Here is a 23,350-nt window from a genome sequence, read left to right on the forward strand (position 1 = left end):
ATCGACTCGGGATACTTATAAGATACTACCATGATTTTTTCAGATTTTTTGGTCCAAAAATAAATTAGGCCAAAAACCGACCTTACCGACCCTCCCCCTTTCCATCTGGTATGTTTGCTTTTTTTTACTCATCAAATCCTAAGTGCTCGGCACATCATACTCAAAGTGGTCGGCACATCGCAGCCCAAGTGGTTGCCACATCGTACTCAAAGTGGTCGGTACATAGCACCCCAAGGGGTCGATCCATCATACCCCAAGTGGTTGGCACATCATACCCCAAGTCCTCGACACATCATCCTCAAAGTGGTCGACACATCGTACCCCCCAAGTGGTCGTCACATCATACCCCAAAAAGCTTGACAGATCATACTCAAAGTGGTCGGTATATCGTACCCCGAGTGGTCAGCACATTGTGCACCAAGTGGTCGCCTTCTCGTACTCCACGTGATCGGCACATTATACCCAAAGTGGTCGGCAAATCGTAACCTACTTCACAGTAAAACATTACCTTTATTCATGGAGATAATGAAGAAATTCGTTTTTTGCAATGTAGAATTCACACTGTAACATGTAATTTTTGTTGTGGGTGCATTGTAACCTGAAACAATTGTGTTTAATTCACATTTTTTTGTGTTTAAAAGAAAGAAGTTTATTTTTTTTGCAATAAATGTCAAAAATTTGAGGTCAAAAAAATATTTTTTGGAAGCTAAGATCCTATAGTTTCTTTAAATCTCTTTTCAATGCACAAAGAAATATTTCCTTATTTAAATTAAAAAAGATTGTTTGAAGCGATAAATACTTATTTAAATTAAGTAATTTTTCCAGGTGTAAGTAAAGTAATATAGTTCCTTTCAGTAGAAGCATTTTTATTTTAAGCATAAATTACGTATAATCTTTTGGGTGGATGGATGGAGGTGGGTTTAACGATTTTTCTGTGCCGTCTGATATGGGGAAGATGGTACGTTGCTAAACTAATTTCTTACGTATGAGGTTTTCACTATGACAATCACTTAAAAGCAAAAGTTAAATCATTTTGTAGGCAATCCAAATATTTAGTCGAAAGATGAACGACTTTGTTACAAATTCATTTTTTTAGTTGAAGATTCACCATTTTGATTAAAAATTCAATTCTTCGGTCGAAAATTTATTTATTTTGTTCAAAAATTTGTATTGTAAAAAATTCATCCTCTTATTTCAAAGTTCAATTATTTGGTTTAAAATGTATGTAATTTTTTTAAATTCAACTTTTTTTGTAGGAATTGAATCTACTTATTTATAGAAGCAACGGTTTGGTAGAACACTAACATTTTCAGCTGAGAATTAAACTGTTTTGTTGAAAATTCGTCCTTTTGGTTCAAAAATAATTGTTTCAACTGGAAATTTAACTATTCCATTTTTGGTATAAAATGTGTCTTTTTTTATTTGATTATTTATATATTTTGTTAAAAAATCCATTTTTTGGATAAAAATGCAATTTTTTATGAAAAATTAATCTATTTAAGTAGAGGATTCAAGTTTTTACGCTGAAAATTTGACTTCTTTGGTTAAATTTAACAGTTTTAGATTTAAAATAAAAATGTTTTTAGTTGCAATATGAACTATTACATTCCTCGTTTAACATTGATCTTTTTAGGCTAGAAATTCGTTTTTCGTTAGTTATTAATTGATTTTTTTAACTGACAATTTTACCATATGGTATACATTTTCATTATTCGGTTGAAAGTTAACTTTCCTATTGCCAATTTATATTTTCGCGTAGAAAATGAACTTTCTTGGTGAAAATTTGTCTTTTTGGCTAAGAATTGTACAATTCGGTAGCAAATTCAACTATTTGGTAGAAAATTAAAGCTGGCTATTTCACTTTTGATTAAAAATTGATTTTTATTTTAAATTTTAAAGTTTAACTATTTGGTTGAACATTTATGTGATTTTTAATGATTAGAAACATAGAAAATGGAGTTTTAGAAGGCGGAATTGAATCATGGTCAGGAGTAGGTAGTAAAACACATGGTACCCAATGGGTACAAGCATTAAAGAACATTTTTAGAACGGCTTAAAAATGTCCTTAGTCAGTCTATATAACGTTCCATAAACATACAATGTTTCAAAGACGTTTTAAAGACGCATTTCGAACATAAAACGTTTTTAGAACATTATTTGGTGTGACTTAGAACAGTTTTTAAAACGTTCAAATGGCGTATTTTGGCTTGTACGTCCAAGAAACTTTTTTAGGACGTTCCAATTACGTTATAAAATGTTGTGCACAATGGGTAGTCAAGAGTTCGGTTTGATTATGAATTAAAGGGCAAGACATCATCTCAGAGATCATAAATTTATATTTCCCAGATTGTCGTTTGTCAGAATTATAACAGGAATCAGAAGATTATTTATCATAGCGTGCTACACCCAGTTGAGAATGATCCGAGCGAAGAAAAATACGCCATTTCATACACTTTATACGATACAATAAGTACTTGCGACCAAGGTGAAGAAATCATTCTAGTAGAAGGTATGAATGGATGAGTTGGCGTCCCACGTCAAGGTAAAGAAAGGATGCTAGGTAATTTTGTGGATAGTCTCCAAAATAAACATGGGCAAGGATGTTATTCTTGGGAGTGCGACTAAAGTGCGTGGTACTGCGATTGTGGAAAGAGTGTTAGGTGATGCATGTTGGAAAGAATTAATTCAAACTGCTGCCCCAGAAAGCAAAGAATTGCATAATAAACATACGAAAATTAATTGTTAGGATTGCGACTAAAATATGTGGTACTGTGATTGTAGGATGAATATATGGTGATATACAGTGGAATGATGAGATTGAAGTGGCTGTACAAGAAAGAAAATGCATAAAATTAAGTTAAAAATTCATTTTTTGGAGTGCGACTAGAATATGTGGTACTGTGATAGTTGGAAGAATGTATGATGATGCACAGTGGAATAATTAAGTTTAAACAGCCCCTTAAATAAGGAAAGAAGCGCATCAAAGAAAGTCAAAAATTAATTTTTAGGATTGCGGCTAAAGTTGTTGGCACTGCAATTGTAGAAGGAATGTATGGCAATGCACGATGTAATGATGGAATTAAAGCGGCTGTCCAAGAAAAGAAAGAAGTGCATAAAATAAAGTTAAAAATTATTAGTTAGGAGTGCGACGAAAGTGTGCGGTACGGCGATTGTAGGAATAATGTATGATGATGCACGGTAGAATGATTAAATTAAAACAGCTGCCCAAGAAAAGAAAGAAGCCCATTAAAGAAAGTTAACAATTAATTGTTAGGGGTACAATTAAGGTGTGGGGTAATGCAGTAGTAGGAAGAATGTCTGGTGATACATAGTGAAATAATAAAATTCAAGCAGCCGCTCTAGAAAAGAAGCAGGCCCATAAAAGAAAGTTAAAAATCACACACCTTAGATATAAAGATAGAAATAGACTTGAAAATGAATACCGACAGAAAAAGAAGGCAGTTAAACTACTATTTAAGGAAAATAAAGATAGAATCAGAACAGAAGAAGAGAATAAAATGCAAAACGACTTCGAATGAAGCAAGAAATTGTTTTATAAATAAGCGCGGATCAATATAAAGGGAGGTAAAAGGACAGAGTTAGGCAGCATGAGAAATAGCAAGCGAGGAATGTTACATTATGCAGACGAGATACTAGACGAATTCAGACATTCTTACGAGAAATTATTGGGAGATGAAACTACGAGGCACCACATGTTAACATTAATTAGGTATTACCTCGCTCTTATTGAAAATTATACCAAAAGTACATTTTTTTTAATTCCTGGCTTTTACTCTATTCTAAGAGAAAATTTCTAGAAACAGTGATAAATGATTTAAACAATTCATAATATGTTAAAACCAATATCTTGTTCGTATTCTCTTCCTAATTGTGAAGCAAAATGTTGAGTTTCAACTCGATTTACCTAATATTGACGATTCTGATTGTAATTTACAAAAATGCCTTTTTTCTTATGGGAAATATAAAACAAACATAAATATTTAAAAAATACACTACAAACAAAAAGGGGTGAATTTTTTGTAGATTCGGACAAATTTCCGGTCGATTTGCATGAAAATTCGAGAGAAAAAATTTGAACCACCCTAATGTACATTGTCTCTTTTGCCTGATACATATGTAACAAATTGAAGAAATGGAGGTACAATTTGTGCCACTGACTAGCCAGTTCGTTTCTAGGACAGCCAGTTTTTCAGGCATTTTCGCGATACTCGAGTCGGCCTGCCTAGCCTAACCTATCTGCGCCTAACCTTCTTTCCTGCACTCAATGAAATTGCAATTGGAATGATCGATCGGCGGACGTTATTTTGCTCTTAAGTATAAGTATACTTGTACTCCTGCAAGGCTTCTACATGCGCTCTCCAACTTTTTGTTTGCGTAACCCAAAGTCCCTACAGCGTCGAGTACGAAAAAACCAAAGACCGACTGACAGTCAGCTTTCGCAATCATCCGCCTATTGCAACGAGAGAAAAGATTTATTAGGCGTATTTGAATGTCTACCTAATCCTCGATTTGCGCCTTGCTTTACTCCTTCGTTAACCTACAATTACCATTTATTCTTGGAAAAAGAATTATTTTCTTCAAAATTCGTCACTTTCTCTTCAAAGTTGAACTACTACGTTTTAAGCTCAACTGATTTTTCAATTATGAATTGTAGCTGTTAAAAACTATCTTTTTTATTCGAAAACTCTACTATCTGATTGAAAATTCAAATATTTGATTGAAAATGCATTTTGTAGGTGGATAGACATTTTAATTATTTTGGTGAAGATTTAATTATTTTGTGGATAATTCAACTATTATGTTGAAAAGTCATCTTTTTATTCGACGATTTAATGGTATGCTGAAAATTCGTCTTTTTGGGTTTCAAACTCGTTTTTATCCTAGAAAAGTTCGTTTTCTGAAATTGAACTTTCTTTGTTAAACAATCTAACTGCCTTCCATACATTTGTTAAAAATTTGTCTTTTTGTTTTGAAAATTAAATTTTTTTGTTTGAAAATCCAACTTCCTTGTTGAAAATTTAACTATATATGGTTGAAAACGTTACTGTTTGATTGCAAATTGATTTTGTAGGTCAGGTATCTAACTATATGCTCAAAAATTCAATTATTTTGTTGAAGAATTAATTATTTCGTTTGAATTTTAATTATTTTATTTGAAATGTCAACGGTTGGTTCGAAAATTCAACTTTTTGGAATTAAAATTCATCTTTTATCAAAGAAAAATTATTTTTGAAAATTTAATCTTGTGTGTGAAAATTAAACTGTCTTCTAAATATCTGCCTTAGAAATTTAACTATTTTTTCAAATATTTTTTCAATTGTAATTATTTTGTTGAAAAATTCGACTGTGAAGTTAAAATTTTTTTTCGGAAATTTCACTTCTTTGTTAAAAAGTTGACTATACATGGTTGAAAATCTAACTATTTGATTGAAAATTAATTTTGTATGTCAAGAATCCAACCATGTGATTATCAAATTAATTATTGTGTTGAGTATTTACTGATTTTGTTGAAGATTTTATTATTTCATAAGAAATTAATTCATTTTATTAGAAACGTCTTCTTTTTGATTTAACAGGTAAAAAATTTAAAATATTTTTCATTGTTAAAAATGCAACTGTCTTCTAAAACATTTGTTAAAAATTTATCTCTTCGTCATAAATAATTCATCTATTTAATTGAAATGCCAAATTTCTTTGATAAGAACTAACTTTTCGTACTTTAAAAATTCCACCATTTGGTTGAAAATCCAACAATTCGATTAAAAATTGAACTATTTTGTTAAAAATTCATCCCTTCTTCTTTAAAGTTAAAATCTATTTGGTTATAAGTTTAATTATTTTGTAGAATATATAATTTTTTTATTCAACTATCATCTAAAAAATTTGTTCACTTTTCGTCTTTTTGCCTTGAAAATTGCACTGTGTGGTTAAAAGTGTAACTTTATTTAGTTAAAGTTTAATTTTTTTAATTTCGCCAGTTAGTTAAGAATTCATATTTTTAAGTTGAAAATTCAATTATTTTGGTCAAATTAATTTTTTGTAGGAAAATCAAACTGCTTTGTTAAAAATTTTTAAATTTTGATTAAAAATACAACTGTCTTGATCTATCCCTTTTGCATTAAAGTCAATTATTTGGGTATAAACGCAACTGTTTGGTTGTTAAATAATCTTGTTTTTGTTAAAAATTCAGAAATTTGGTTGAAAATTTAAATTTGTAACTGCTAATTAAACTTTTTTTAAATTTAATTATTTTGTTGAAGATTTAATTATTTTTATAAAAATTCAAGTATTTTGTTAAGGAATCCTCTATTTTGTTTGAAAGTTTAACTTCTTTGTTGAAGGTTCGTCTTTTTGTGTTAAAAATTAATCTTTTCCGTAGAGAAGTTAATTTTTGTAAATTAATCCTTCTGGGTTAAATATTTAACTTTCTTCTGAAACATTCATTAGAATGACGTCTTTTTTGAATTAAAAATTTAAGATTTTGGTTGAAAACTCAACTTCGTGGTTGCAAATTTTAGAATATGTTCGGAACTTCATTTTGCAGATGAAAAATACAACTATGCGGATACAAATTCAACTTTTTTTTTGAAAATTTAATAATTTTTTAAAAGATTTAATCATTTTATTGAAAATTCAACTATTCTGTTTAAAAGACATCCTTATTTTACAAAAATATTTCTGCTTTGCAGCTATATTTTCCTTTGAAATTCAAAATTCAGCTTTTTCCCCAGAAAAGTTCTTTTCTAAAAATTAATTTTTCTTCATTAAAAATCCAATTATCTTCTAAAACATTACTTAGAAATTCGACTATTTGTTCCAGAAATCATCTTTACTGTTCGAAAAATCAACTTGTATGTTGGAAATTCAAATATTTGATTGGAAATTCAACTATTCCATTGAAAATTCATTTTATTGGTCAAAAAGCTAACTCAGCGTTCAAAAATTCAACTAATTTATGGAAATTTTAATTATTTTGTTGAGAATTCAACTATTCTGTTGAAAGGTCATCTTACTTATTTGAAAATTCATCTTGTTCGTCGAAAATTTAATTATTTTGTTCAAGATTTAATTATTTCGTTAGATTTGGCTGAAAATTCAACTATCTTATTAAAAATGTAATGCTTTGGTTAAAGATTGGATTATTTTAATGGAAATTGAACTTCTTTGTTAAAGTCATCCTTTTTGTTTGAAAATTCAACTATTTGTTTAAAAATATAACTATTTGATTTGAAATTTAATTATTCGACAGAAAATTTATTTTTTACGCAACAAATCCCACTATGCAGTTAAAGAATGCAACTATTTTATGAAAATTCTAATTATTTTGTTGAGAATTCAAAGACTGTGTTAAAAAGTTAATTTATTATTTGAAAATTCAACTTCTTTGTTAAAAATTGAACTATAAGCTAGAAATTTCTACTTTCTTATTAAAAATTCATTTTTTAGGTCAACAATCCAACTATGTGGTTAGAAATTCAATTATTTCGTTGAAAATTAACTTATATTCTTGAAGGTTTAATTATTTAATTATTAATTAAATTATTTTATTAAAAAAGGTCATCTTTTTTTCGAAAATTCAACTATTTGATTAAAAAATTAACTATCTTGTTGAAAATTCGTCCCTTTTCCTTCAAAGCTCAACTTTATTTGGTTGTAAATTTAATTATTCTGTTAAGGATTAAAATTTTTTATATAATCATTTGGCTGAAAATTTAACTATTTTATTTAGGATCAAATTATTTTGCTAAAGATTTAATTATTAGATTGGAAATTCAACTATTCCCTTAAAAATTAATCCCCATTGATTGAAACTTTAACTGGTTTGCTAAAAGCTTTGCTTTTTGGTTTTAAAGTTCAGATTTTTCCCCAAAAAATTTCTTTGTCTTTAAATTAATATTTCTTGTTAACAAATTCGATGTTTTTTTAAAACATTTATTGAAAATTCGTTTATTTGTCTTGAAAATTAAACTATTTTTATAGAAAATTTATCATTTTGTTGAATTTTAATAATTTTGTTGAAAGTTCAACTATTTTCTTTGAAAGACGTGTTTCTTGTTCGAAAATTTAACTGCTTTGCTGTAAATTATTGTTTTTGGGTTGAAAATTCATCTTTTCCTGCGATAAGTTCAGTTCTTTTGATCTTCAAAATTAAACTATTTTGTTAAAAATTCATCTTTTTTTGTTAGAAAATTCAACCTGCTGGTTGAAAATTCAATTCAATTCTACTATCTCATGGAATTTTTAATCATTTCGTTGAAAATTTAGTTACTTTGTTAAAGAATTAGTTTTTTTCAAATTCAACCATTTTGTTAAAAAAATCTTTTTTGTTCAAAAATTCAACTTTTCTGTCAAAGATTCTTCTTTATTGTTCGATAATTGAAATGCTTTGTGAAAAAATAGTATTTCTGGATTAAAAATTTCTTTCTTCGTATAAAAGTTCTTCGTTCTAACTCAATTTTTTTGTCGATAATAAATTCTGTTGCTGTTGAAAATTCAACTGTTTGATTAACCGACATTTGGCTTTGGAAATCATCCGCCTATTGCAACAAGAGAAAATATTTATTAAGCGCATATAAATGTCTACCTAATAATCGATTTTCGCCTCGTTAACCAACAGTTGCGGTGTATGTATTTCTAAAAAAATTTAGAAACCGATGAGAGCCAAACCCAAATTATTATAATTCAGATAGGATTCTAATTAATTTTTCCAGGTCAATTCAAGGCACATTTTAAAAATAAAAGAGATATTTGCATTGAATGAGAAATTGCAACGAGAGGCAAATTAATTGGGCTTACGAAATCAAGCTGTTTCAATTAAGCGACCCACAGACTTTAATAAGAAATTCATGGATTTCAATAAGTTTATAGAGTCCACGATTGTTCAATCATTTTTGTTAATTGTTGCATTCTAATTCTGCGTCTGATAAGAAGATGGATAAAAAGACAGTTTAATTTTCAGCAAAATATTTAAATTTTCAACAAAAAGAAATTAATTCTAAATCAAAACCATAATATTAGACTTTTCAATTAAAAGGAATTTATTTTAAACAAAAAAGTTTACTTTTCTACCAAAAGATCAATTTTCAGTCCAAAAGAATGACTTTTCAATAAAATTGTTGATTTTTCAACAGAAAATTCAATATCCAAGCAAATATTAAAATTTATAATCCTAATAGATGAATTCTGACAAAAAAAATAGACTTTACGATTAAAAAGAATTGTACTTTTAAAAAATAAACGAATTTTCAACCATAAAATAAGAGTTACAAAAATTAGAATTTTCAACAAAATAGTAAAATTTGTAACCGAAAGATGTAAATTTCAAACAAAATATACAATAAAAGTCATTTTAATTAAGAATAACTAAGTATCTATAAAATATTTCGATTTTCAACGAAGTAGTAGAATTTTTAACAAAAAGTGATGAATTCTCATCCTAACATAAAAAATTGGACTTTTCGATTAAAAAGAATTAACTTTCATCCAGAAAGATAAATTTTCCAAGCAAAACGGATGCGATTTTCACAAATTGGTTCAATTTTCAACAACAAAATTCAATTTTCAACCAATTACTAAAATTTGTAACCAAAATATATGAATCCTAAACAAAAGATACAATAGTAGACTTCACAATTTAAAACTATAGAAGATTTTTCATTTAAATACCATGAATTAACTTTCAAACAAAAAAGATACTTTTTAAATTGGAAATTTCGAGTTTCTAATGAAATGTTATAATTTTTAAACAAAAGCGATCAATTCTCACACACAAATATAATATTAGACTTTTTAATTAAAAATATATAACTTTAATAAAAGAAGACCGATGTTCAACCCAACCCTTACATTTTCTACCATAAAACATGAAATTTCATAAAATTGTTGATTGAAAAAAAAGTCAATTTGTAAACAAATAGTACAATTTTTAATCCAGCGAAATCAATTTTAGAAAAAGGATATAATAGTAGACTATTAGATAAAAAGAATTAAGTTTCAACCAAAAAATATGAAAATTATTTTCGATTAAAAAGAATTAACTTTCAACCAAAATAGTTCGAATTTTCAACTAAAATGGATCAGTTTTTTAATTAAATAGTTGAGTTTTTATCAAAATAGTAATCTTTTCAACAAAAAGATGTGAATTCTAAAGAAAAGATACGATAGTAGACTTTTCAATTAAAAAGAATTAATTTTCAATCAAAGAAGACGAATTTTTTAAAATAGATGAATTTATAACCAAAAATATGATAGCAGACTTTTAAATTGAGAAGAATTCATATTCAACTAAGAAAGATTAATTTTCAAAAAAATAGATAAATTTGTAACCAAAAGATGAAAATTCTGAAGCAAAGATACAATAGTAAAGTTTTTATGTAAAAATAATTAATGACCTTTCAATAAAATTGTCGAATTTTAAACAAAAAATTCCATTTTTAATTGAATAGCTGTATTTTTACCCAAAAGAGATGAAATCTTAACCAAAGATGCAATAGTAAAGTTTTTAATTAAAAACAATTAGTTAACTTTTAACCAAAAATGTAGAATTTTCAACAAAAAATTCAATTTTTAAGCAAATAGCAGTATTTTCAATAAAAAGAAATGAATTATGAATCAAATATTTAATATGGTAGACTTTTCACTGTAAACAATCTGCAAGCTGTGCAAGCACATTTTCACTTCTGCGCTTCTGGCTCGATAATATATTTAGAGCGCCTCGCGCTCGGTTTTTTATATTCTTCCCATTTTTGTAGACAGATCTTTTAAATTTAAAGGTCAAAGCTTCAAAAAATAATTTGGTGATTGTGAATTCCCTTTTGTTAAAGCTCCTTTGGCTTTAACGAACACATTATCATCACTTTATATAAAATTTTTGAATCATCTACAAACAAAGTCAGTTTTGAACTAAATAGTAGAATTTTCAACCAAAAAGCATTAATTTTGACCTAAAAATATAATAGTAGACTATTTAAATAAAAATAACGAACTTCTAACGAAAAATAGTTGCATTTTCTTATTGACTACTATATTAATTCAGTTCGTATTAACGCGAATAAACGCAAAAAATAGAAGTTTTTTGAAAACAGCGAGAGCAAGAGGAATTCTTTGAAAAGTGGAAAAGAGGGTAATAAGAAAAAGAGTGTGAAATCTAAGAAATAAGAATAATTTTTTTCACAAAAAATTTACATTTCTAGCTGTCATAAACCAAAGAAATTATGATGAAATATCTTTTAACTGTTATTTTAATAGTTTTTTCGTTAAATCATGTTTCTAGCTACGTTTAACACGTTTTTTACGGTTTTTTACGCAGTCACTTTCATTACGTAAATCAGTCAACGAAATGCACTTCTGAATCCTTGCCATGGGAAGCTAATAGCGATTCTGTCCGGACCTTGTCCCCGTTGCCTATCCAACCTATTCGTATCCGGGAGGATCTTCGTTTTCTGAAAATTCATTTTAATTTTAAACATTGTCTGCACAGCTCGTGCTCAAACTTGTAAATTCAAGTAATTTTCATTTAGATTTTCCAACTGAGATAGAGAGACAATGAAATTTATTAAGAAGATCGTATAAAGTGATTGTGCAAGTTAACAAAATCTAATAAAATTCTTTGATGTCAATTAAGTTTTAAAATGTTTCTTTTTCTCGAATTTATTTCTTAAATGAAGCACATTTAATTTTAAGATATTATAAAATAAGCACGAAAATAGGGGAATAAATTCTTTTAAATAAAATTAATGCATACTCATTAGGTACCAAGAAGCAAGAACTTTTTTCCAACAAAGATGAATTTTCAATCCAAAAGGACGAATTTTCTATTCAAAAGAACAATTTTTAAAAAACAGTTGGTTTTTGACCAAAAAAGATTCATTTTTAATAAAACAGTTGAATTGGCAACAAAACATTTAAATTTATAATAAAATACAGTGAAACTCTTCTATAGCGCCGATTTTGGGGTTGGCGGTGGGTGGGAACTAACTCAGTATAGCCCGCTCCGCTTTTGTTTGTTCACGCCTGAGTGCTCGCCTGATTGATAACCGCTGATTCTCGGAATCGTCGATTCTCGGAAGGGCTATGGAAGGGAGGGCTATTGAAGGGTTTCACTGCAGTTAAAATTTTAAACAAATAATTGAATTAATAACCTACAAACATGAATTTTTAACCAGATTGTCAAATTTGCATACAATAAAGATTAAACTTCAATGAAATGGTCTGAAAACAGGGGAAATAAGGAAATTTACGAAAATAGAAAAATAAATTCTTTTAAATAGAATTAATCTAGTTACTATATTAAATTCATTTTAAAGCTACATCTTCAACAAATTAAATGAGTTTCTACCCAAATTATTAATTTTTCAACAAACACAATTAAGTTCCCATGAGAAGATTTTTTCTACTAAAAAGAAACGGACTTGCGACAAAATCTATGATTTCTCAAATAAAAAGGATAAGCTTTCAAGAAAAAATGGAATAGATCAATTATAGATTTAAAACATGAATTGTCAAAAGTAAAAAACGTATTTAAAAAAAAAAGATGAATTTTGAACTAAAGTTATGAAACTTGAACAAAAACAAATTTTTCACAAAGAACTTCAAGTATTTGAATGAATGAAAGAAAAAATGTAATAGTTGATGTTTCAAACAAAAAATATTTTAATTTTAAATAAAAATCAGTTGAATTTGTCCCAAAGGCAAATTCACTATTAAAAGTTAAATTTCCAACCCGAAAATATTAATTTTTTAGCTGAAACGTTAATTTTCAATTAAATATATTCATTTTCTACCAAAATAATAAAATTCTCAACCCAAAAAGCACAAATTTTTAAGAAAACAGTTCAAACAAACAATGGAAGTGTGAATGCAGTATTTGTAATTAAGAAGATTAATTTTCTACCAAAAAAGATGAATTTTCAGCAAAACGCATGCATTTTCCATGAAATAGGTGAATTTTTAATCAATAAATATTGAATAATTTTATGTTATTTTTTTTGTTTACTTTAAAAAATTGACTTAACCGTGCTTAAAATTTACTTCAATTTAAACATTTTTGAGAAATTGAACAAATTTCCTTAAAACCGTCTGTTTCTTTTTTGATAATTTTAGAAATCGTTCAGAATGTTTTGAAATCTCTTTATATATTTTCTTAGAATAAATTTTGTAAAATAAAAAATCATTTGACATTTTTTTCAGTAATCTTAAGAAATTGGTTTTATTCTCTTAAAACCTTTAAAAACTCTTAAAGAGCTTCTTTTTTTCAAACTGTAAATTTTTTATTTTTTGTAATCCTTAAAAGTCTTAAATAATTATTTTTGAACCGGGTTAAATCTTCTAAATACTTCTTAAATATATTCGAATTTTTATAAAATTTTGCTTTAAAATCGTTTAAATTTCTTTTTCAAAAATTGCGGAAATAATGTCAAATATTATTATATTATTTTTAAATATTTTTCCAATTTTTCTAAATATCTCTTAAACTTCCTTAAAATGAAAAAAATTTTGGAATTGTGAAAAATTGTAAAGTTTTACTTAAAAATTTTCTACATTCTATTTAGAAATATTAGGAAATCATTTAAAATGTATGGAAATCATTTTAAGTTTTTTATTAAAATTAATTTTTCACAAAAAATCATTTTTAAATTTCTCAGAAAATTGAAGAATTAAACATTTTTTGAAACTGCAAATCTTCCAGATTATTTTTCGAAACATTTCGAAATCATAAAAATTATTCTTTGAAATTATATGAATAACAAAATATTTGGTTGACCCAACTAAATTTTGTTGAATAAATCAACTTTTTTAAAAATTAAGTCAAATTTTAATGTACTCTCTAAATCTGTATCGGTAAAATATAACTGATTTTCGTTAAGTTTTACTGATTACTTTAGCTAGAATACACTCACGGATCATTATAAAAAATATACTGAGTTAATTATTCATTATTGCTAATCCTATTTATAAATTTATGAACCCCTTTTCATGTAAATGATCCTACATAAACCAACTTAATGCAAGCAATATTTTATTTATCTATATTCTTTGTAACAAGTGAAACTGTATTAACTTTAATAACATGATTTTATGAATAAAATTTTCATTTTTCTAAGATAATATTTTTAAATATTGAGAATGATCTTCAATTTTTATTTCAACTCTTTTACTCTTTAGTCTAAATATTAAACTTTTCATTTATTTATCGCAGGCTTTGCAGTCTGTTCCCTATTACCCTCTTTTTCTCTTTTTTTTATAATACGTACTAAATTATTAGAATCAAAGAAAAAAATGCAAATGTATTATTAAAAAAATATTTTTTTTTATTGAAAAGTCTACTACTATAAGGGTAGTTGAGAATTCATCTTTTCTGGTGAAAATTTTTATTATTTGGTTGAAAATTTAATAATTTAATAGAAAATTTCCAAAATTTAAAAGGTTCATCCTTTTTTATTGAAAATCCTTTCTTCTAGAGATTTTAATTCGACTATTTGGTTGGAAACGAACTATTTTCGAAATTCAAATTTTCGTTTTGAAAATTTAACTCTTTTGCGGAAAATTCGTCTTATCGACTTCACAATTTAATAATTTGGTTGACTTATTTTTCTTTTTCCACTGAAAAATATTTCTCGTTTCAAAATTCCCCTTATTTGTTAAAAATTAAACTTTTTTCGTTTAAAGTGCAAATTTTTCGTTGAAAATCAATCTGCTTTTGTTAACGATTTTTTTGTAGTAAATTAATCTTTCTCGTTGAAAATTTATCTTCTTGGATTAAAATTGATCTATTTTAGTTAAAGATCGATCACTTCATAAAAAAATTTATCACTTCAGTTTTAAATACAACTTTTTCGTTAAAAATTCATCTCTTTTTTGGTTGAGAATCCTTTTTTTAACTGCATATTTAGATCTTCCATATTTGGTTGACAATGTATATTTTTTAGTTGAAAATAAAACTATTTGATTCAAACTCAAAATTATTTTGTTAAAAATTTAACTTTTTTATAAAAAATCTACCTATTTTGCTAAAAATTTGAATTTCGAAAATCAAAAATTAACATTTTAACTAAAATTGTAACTATATTATATTTTTAGTTGCATATTGATCAGTTTGAACATCTAAGAAGTTTGCAAAAAGTCATCCTTTTTGTTTTCTAATTATAATATTTGGATGAAAATGAACTTTTTTGGGTAAAAGTATTATTTTGTGTAAAAATTAACTTATTCAATAATAATTTAATTATTATATTTTTTCTTAAAAACTTATCTTTTTCAGTTAGGAATTTTACTATTTGGTTCGAAATTTATTAATTTTGGTTGAAATTTCAACTATTTCGTAAAAAATTTATGCATTATTTTGAAAAAAATCGTATTTTTCAGAAGAAAATTCATGTTTTTCGTTGAAGATTCAACTATTTAGTTGAATGTTGATTCTGGTGTTGATACTATTTTTACAAATTAATTTTTCGTTGCAGATTCATTATTTTTTGTTGAAAATTCATCTATTTGGCTAAGAATTCATATCTTTTGTTAAAAATACAATATTAATCGGAAATTTCAGAAATTTAGAGCGTTCGAGTTTTCATATAAATAATAGAGTACCCACGTTTATTTTATTTGAAAGAATTTGTGCTCCTTTTTTCTTAAAAAATTACCTTATTCTCCTGCTTTTAGAGCATTTTGTTTTGTGAAGAGTGTTATCGATACAGAAGAATTTATTTTTCAGTTTTAAGTCAGACTTTTACAATGTATTTTACTATTTAAATCAATGAAATTAAACAAATAACTGATTTATCAGTTGAAACCCTAAATAATAATTTTTTTTACAATTTTTACTAATTTAAATCCAGAGAGTATAACAAAAAAAAACAGTATTTTTTGGATTAGGAACTTTTTTTTCTAGATGTAAAAGTCATATTGTGACAATTTTTCAGCTAATGAGGTTTTTCAAAAAAAAAATTATCTGTATCCTTTAAATATTTGGTCACATTAGTTTTTTTTAGGATAGAATTATCTCGCACTTTAAATGAATATCTCAAATCTTTTAATATACATTTTCCTTAACGAAATTTAATAATTAATTAATATAATGTAATTTATCAAAGAAGTGTGCTTGTCTTATTTTACGAGAACAATTAATTTATGTCGTTTCAAGGTTTTCAATTTTATTTTTTGTAACTACATAACTCGTATCGTATAATATTGCTGTCGAACTTCTTTGAAAAGATCCATAAATGCAGGAGTCCTTGCCACTGAACAGCTTCTTACTTATTGCAAATCCTGATTTTATGTTTCATGTTTCAAAGTTTTTAGAAAAGAATCATTCTGAGTCAACAAAAAAAAACGAAGAGCAAAAATGCGGAAAAGCTGGGGAAAGGATAAATCTTCAAACCGGGAAAATAAATCATGAATTGAATGATCAAGGCAAAATTCAGATTGGATGATATCATGGAATGATTGTTAAAAGTATTCGGATGAGAGGATTCGTTTGATACATTTTTAACTAATTTACTCATTATTTTAAATTATACGCTGAAAAATAATTGGAAGTCACAGTCTGCGTATTCTGTAGTATTGATGCAAAAAACTGATTATCGTTCAGGAAAAACATATATTTAAATGAATGTAAGTGCATAGTCTCGAATGCTGATACTTTTTTTAAGGATTTCGAATCGATCTGTCAATTTTAAGTCAAAGCGAGTACTGAATTTGCAATTTTTTTAATATAACTTTTTGCAGAATTTAGAATGCGATTTCAACTTGGGCTCACTTTATACACAATTTCGGCATCCTTTGTAATATTTGAATTAAAAAGTTAATCATGATTTGATTTTTCTTTCAGTGTCATTTAGGAATTTTTTTAAAGTTCAATACCAGGGTTCATAGATACCTTGCTGCGGAGTCGAATCCCAATGCCGGGCAAAGTTTTTCTTGTCTTTCATGGGTGTTAAGACTTTTCCGCAATTAAATAATTTACAAATAATACATTTTTTAAAGCAGATGTGTTTCATAAAGGATTAATTTTTTGTTATTTACGCAAAATTTCCTGCTCCACAAATTTTCTTTCGGAATGGTCCACATTGCTAATTCCAGAAATCATTTATTTAAAAAACAAAACTGAACAAGAATAATTTTATGAAAATGAGGATGCGGATTTTATGTTATGTTATGGAAAGGGTGAGAGCTACATGGACATAATTTATGACTTATGGGATCTGGAGGGTTAATTTTTTTTTATTCACGCAAAATTTTCTGCCCCATAAATTTTTCAAAGATTCAACAACGCTGTTAAATCCAAAAATGAGTTATTTAAAAAAAAAACTGGCCACGAGTAATTTACCCTGACAAATGCGTAAAATATGATCAACTTTGTGAGGTCATAACTCATAACCTATCAGAGCTAAATTTTTTTTAGAATTACTGGAAACAACGTCTACTTCAATTAGTATGCAGATCTTTCTCGTAAAACTAACAAATCATAAAGTTCAGACTCAAACTTCAGAATTTGAATTATCAGCCACTTTAAACAAAAATCGGGTTACTTTTAGGAGTTATAACTCGGCACCTATTGAAAATAAAAGGTTCTTTTTTTAATTTTGTCAGAGTTTTGCCTAAACTATTTTTTCTTTTGGACATTTTACTCTAAAATAAAATGGAAAGAGTTATTCGATGCAAAGACAATTTAGGAACTTTTTTCAAAAATGCTTCCGGAACGCCTAGCAGTCATTTCCAGCAAGTACCAATTGCCTGGAATTCTACGAAAATTCTGTCTTTCAATTTTTTAACATTAGGGCTCACCTACAAATTAAGTAAAGATTTTGTTTGCAAATTTGTTACGTCCTCCTTGGTAAGAAGTCATAAAAAGTGGTTTGGACCTCCCCCCCCCCTCACTCTCCTCCCACCTACGTTATCTAATTTTTACATTAAATGAAATCTGATGATATTTCTTAAAATTCCTTCAAATTTTTGTAATATATTGAAAATTCTTTAAAATTTTTGTAATCTCTTCAATATTCGTAGGCATCCTTCAAAATTGCCTTGAAATATTGCAAACCGTATGGTAACCTTACAAATGGTTCAAATCATTTAAAAATTCCTTGCAATCTTTTAGAATTTTATAAAATATTTTTAAAACCCTTGGAATATCTTCAAATGATTGAAATCAATTTAAAAAATTTTATAATCTTTTAAAATACACTAAAATCATTTTAAATTTCCTCAATTATTAAAATATTCTTTAATAATGTTATAAAATTCCTCGATATTTGTTGCATCTCTTGAAAAATCGTTGGAATCTTTTGAAACACCCTAAAATATATATTTTTAGATCTCTTTAAATCCCACGAATAATACGATTATATTTCTTGAAATTTTTTAAATCTCTTAGATGATTGTTTGAACCTTTAAAATACCCTAAAATACTTGAAATTCTTTCAAATTTATTCAAATTGCTTGACATTTTTCGAAATATGCTAAGATTCTTAAAAATGTTACTAAAAAATTTAAATTTTATGGAGCAGCTTGAAATATTGAAAATTTCTCTAAACTTTTGAAATGCTATGACATCTCTTAATTCTTATACCTATTTTTTAAAATTTCATTAAGATATTGTTAAATCTCTTTAAATTCAATATGACGTTACATGAAATCTGATTATATGTCTTGAGATTTGTTTAATCTCTTTAAATTCAATATGACGTTACATGAAATCTGATTATATGTCTTGAGATTTGTTTAATCTCTTCAATAATCGTTGAAATTATTTCAAATTTCCTAACATTTTTAAAATCCTTTGAATTTTATTGAAATTTCTTTAATTTTTTTTTAAATATCCTAAAATTCTTGAAAATCTTTCCAAAAAATTAAAATTTCAGGAAATAGCTGGAAATATTGAAAGTTTCTTGAAATATTTTAAATGGGTTGAAATCCTTTAATTCTTGTGAATAGATTTTTTGAAATTTAATTGAAATCTCATAAAATCCGGTAAAGTTACATGAAATCTGATGATATTCATTAATCCTTCACAAACTTCCGAAATTCCAGAAAAAATCCTTTAAAATCCCTCTAAATCATAAAAATTTGTGAAAATGTCTTGAAACTGCCTTGAAATTCTTCAAATAAATCTAAAATATTTAAAATCTTTTGAAATCCCTTGACATTTTTTAAGCCTTTCAAATTTCTTTGGAATGTTTTAAGATATCCTAAATTCTTAAAATCGTTTAAAATCTATAATGAAATTCTTTCAAATCTTTTAAAATATCGTGAATTTATTCGAAATCTTTAAAACAAATTAAATTTTAGGAAATGGTTTGAAATATTGGAAATTGCTCCAAATTTCTGAAATGCTTTGAAATCGCTTAAGTATTTTAATGTTTTTAAATTATTTAAATTATTTTAATTAATAATTAATCTTTTTATAGGAAAATTTGACTGTTCTATTATTGGTTAAAAATTGATTGTTTTTGGTTGAACATACAAGTGTTTTGTTAAGAATTCGCTCTTTCTGGTAGAAAATTAATCTTCTATTTGTTGAGTTGAAAATCTTCTTTAGTGGAAAATTCAACTCATGTTGAAAAGTCGTTTTCCTTTGACTGAAAATTAATTTTCTTTGATGACAATTTTACTATACCATTTTAAACTTGAATTATTCTATTGAAATTTTTGTTGTTAAGCATTTTTTTCAACTTTTGATTTAAAATTTAACTATTTCCGTTTGCAATATGAAATTCTATATTTTTCATTAAGATTTCATTTTTCTGGAATACAAATTTAATCATTTAGTTCATAGATAAATTCTTTTATTAAAATTAATATTTTAGCTAAAGATTCATTATTTTAATTACAAATTCATTTTCTTAGTTGCAAAATGAGATATTTTGTTGGAAATTTATTTTTTCTTTGACTAAAAACTATTTTTCATTACTGAAAACTTTATCATTTTATATTAAATTTTAATTCATATGTTAAAATTTTTGCTGTTAAAATTTTTTGTTAACTTTTGTTTTAAAATTTAACTATTCCACTTTAGGATTCATAATTATATTTCAGTTGAAAATTCGTCATTCGGTTTGAAAATGTAACTAGTGCTTTCAACATTACTTCTTTGTTTGTTAAAAAGTTACCTTTTTTAGTTAAAACCCGTGTATTTTTATGAAAATTCCTCTTCTTCATAGAAATCAATCTTTCTAGTTAAGAATTTATCTTTTTTTTAAGTTAAAATGTAACTATATCAATTAAATATTCTATTATACTATATCAATTAAGTTAATCTTCAAAGTTGACAATGAATCTTCTTGGTTCCAAATTCAACTATTTTAGTTGATGATTCATCATTTAAAAAAATAATTAAAATTTTAGTTGAAAATTCATGAGTTTGGTTATAAAAAAATTTGCTTACTGATAATTTAACTATACCATTTCTGGTCTAAATCGATCTGTTTTTAGTTGAAAATTGGACTATTTGATTGAAAACTTTCCTTTTTTAGTTGAAAATTCTACTGTTTCGTTGAAAATTCTTGTCTTTTATTGAAAAACCGGCTTTTTGGTAAAAAAATTAATCCTTCTGTTTGAAAAGTCATCTTCTTGAATAAAAATTCCAGTAGTCCAGTTTAATATCCACCATAATTTAGTTGAAAATTAAAATTTTTCGTTATAAATTAAAATTGCTTAGTTGAAAGTTAAACTCCTTTGTTAAAAGCTCATCTCTTTGGTGGAAAATTTAACTATTTTGTTGAATATTATTTTGATTTTTGGTTCAATATTAATTTGATTATTGGAAATTGAATTATTCTATCTTTGGTTAAAAATTTACCTTTTTAGTTAAAAATAAAACTACTTGGTTGAAATTTAAACTGATTCGTTAAAAGTTCATCGTTTTGGTTTTAAACTCATATTTATTTCAGTTAAAAAATTATTTCTTTGAAAAATTGAAAATAGTTTATCCAGTAATCTGAATTTTTGCTTAAACTCGAAAGTAAGTCTAAATAGAATCTCTTTAGTATTTGAAAATTATTTTTAAGCATTGTTGAGCTAATCATACTTTCTACATTCTAAAAATTTATAAACATTAAAAATATCTCATTGCTAATATTTTGACAAAATTCAATTTTGAATAAAGTACAGTGTATAAACTTTATAGTTTAGTTTAAATATGGAAATTTAAAAACGTTATGTTAAAATATATTCAATTTTGTGGATCAAGAATAATAATTTTTAGGAATAAAAAACGTCTTTCCACGAACATGTCTAATTTGTGATGCCTTATATTTCTACCCGCAAAACCTGGAATTGTTAGGGAATTTGTAGAAACTTAGAAAAACTTGGAAACGTCGAACAAATTTTTTTGAGAGTTTTCTCAATTTGAAAAAATAAGATATCAAATTGAATAACAATGATTCTTTGTTCGTAAAAGAAGATTTATATCATTGTAAGTAACTGCATTATTCAAAATTCGTTTTTTTTTGTTTGAAATTAATTGTTTCAACTAAAAATTTAACTGTTACACTTTTGGTTAAAAATTGATCGTTTTTGGTTGAAAATTTGTTTTTTTTTCTGGTAGAAAAGTAATATTTTTTATTGAAAATTCATCTTTTTCCTTGAAATTTCACTACTTATTAGTCATTTGTTCTCTCGCCTGACTGAAAAATTTAATTACCAACTTTAAAAATTAACCGTTTTATTCAAAATTAATTTTTTTTTCACGAAAATTTATAAATTCAGTTGAATATTCTTTAATCAGTATTTGGTTGAAATTTTTGTTGTTAATTTTTTTTTAACTTTGGATTCCAAATTGAACTATTCTGATTGAATATTCATAATTTTAGTAAAAAAATCAGCTTTTTATTTTAAAATGTAATTCTTATTTTCAAAATTACTTCTTTTTGGTTGAAAGTCATTTTTTGTTTCAACTAGAAAAGTGACTATTCCAATTAAATATTAAAGAATTTTAAATAAAAAGGGGCTTTTTAATAAACAGTACTTTATTAAATGGAAGTTTCACTATTTAATTTGTTATTAAAATGTATCTCCTTCAGTTAAAAATTCGTGTATTTCTAACAAAATTAATTTTTTTTGTTGGTAGAAGTTAATCTTCTTAGTTGAAAATTCATTTTTTTCTTTGAAATCACACTTAAAGATTTTTCATTTTAGTAGAAAATTCATTTTTCTTGTTTAAAATGTAACTATTCCAGTTGAAGATATATCATTTTCGTTGAAAATTTATCAGTTTGCTTTAAAATCAGTTCTCTTGTAATTTTTCAAATTTTTAAAAAACTTCAAAAATTTACATTCAGTTAAAAATGTATGGAACCCTGCTCAAACTTACTCGTAAAATCATTTTAAACCATTTTTTAAACTTTCAAAGCATGTAAATATCTTTTCAAATTCTTCAAATCCTTCTAAAAATTACTCTTGAAAATCTGAAAAATTAACATATTTGCCTTCAAATCTTCCAGATTGTTTTGACAAGTTAGTTTAAATTATTCCATGAATTATAAGAGATTTTTTTTTATTACCGCGAAATATTGATATTAATTAATATTTTTTTAAATATATTTTTAAAAATATTTTAATATTTTCTATCGAATTTTGTAATCTTGCTATTCAAAGATTTTTAGGCAATAATTTCAAATCTTTTAAAATCTTTGACAATTTTCCCTTTAAATTTATTTTTAAACTGAAAATTCAGTTTAAATTTTCGCAGAAAATTTAGGGAAGTTTTTCTATTTTCTCGAAGCCTGTCAAACTTCTTAAAAAGCTTCGAGATTTTTTTTCGAAATATTCCAATATTAACATTTAGTTAAAAAATTTTAAAAATATTTTTATATTTCAAATGATTTTTAAAGTATCCAAAAATTGTTAAGCCTTCTAAATATCTTTTAAAATTATTTAAATTTTTCCAAAAAATCTTCTAAAATTCTGTAAAATTGCGTTGGCATCTTCCAGAATCTGCTCTGGCGATTTTAGAAATCTGTTGTGATCTTAAAAATATTTTGTAATCTTTTTAAATGTTTCTAAATATTCACTTGAACCTAATTTAAAAAAATCAGAAATCACTTCAAATATGTCCGTGAATTCTAAGTACATTTTTTTTATTATTCTGAATCCTTTTAAAATCCTCAAGAAGCTTCAACATTTTTATTTCTAAATATTCAAAAATGTATATTTTTAAATACTTGTTTGCAATTGTTGCAAATTTTAAATTAATTTGGAATCTTTTTAAAATTTCTAAATATCTCAAACTAACACGCATTTTTCGTTAATATTTGTAATCTTGATAATTAAAAGATTGCGTTTGAAAATATTTCTCATTCTTTTTCAAAATTTTAAAAAATAATTAAGAATTTTT

This window comes from Belonocnema kinseyi, chromosome 6, assembly GCF_010883055.1.
Source record: "Belonocnema kinseyi isolate 2016_QV_RU_SX_M_011 chromosome 6, B_treatae_v1, whole genome shotgun sequence".
NCBI lineage: Eukaryota > Metazoa > Arthropoda > Insecta > Hymenoptera > Cynipidae > Belonocnema > Belonocnema kinseyi.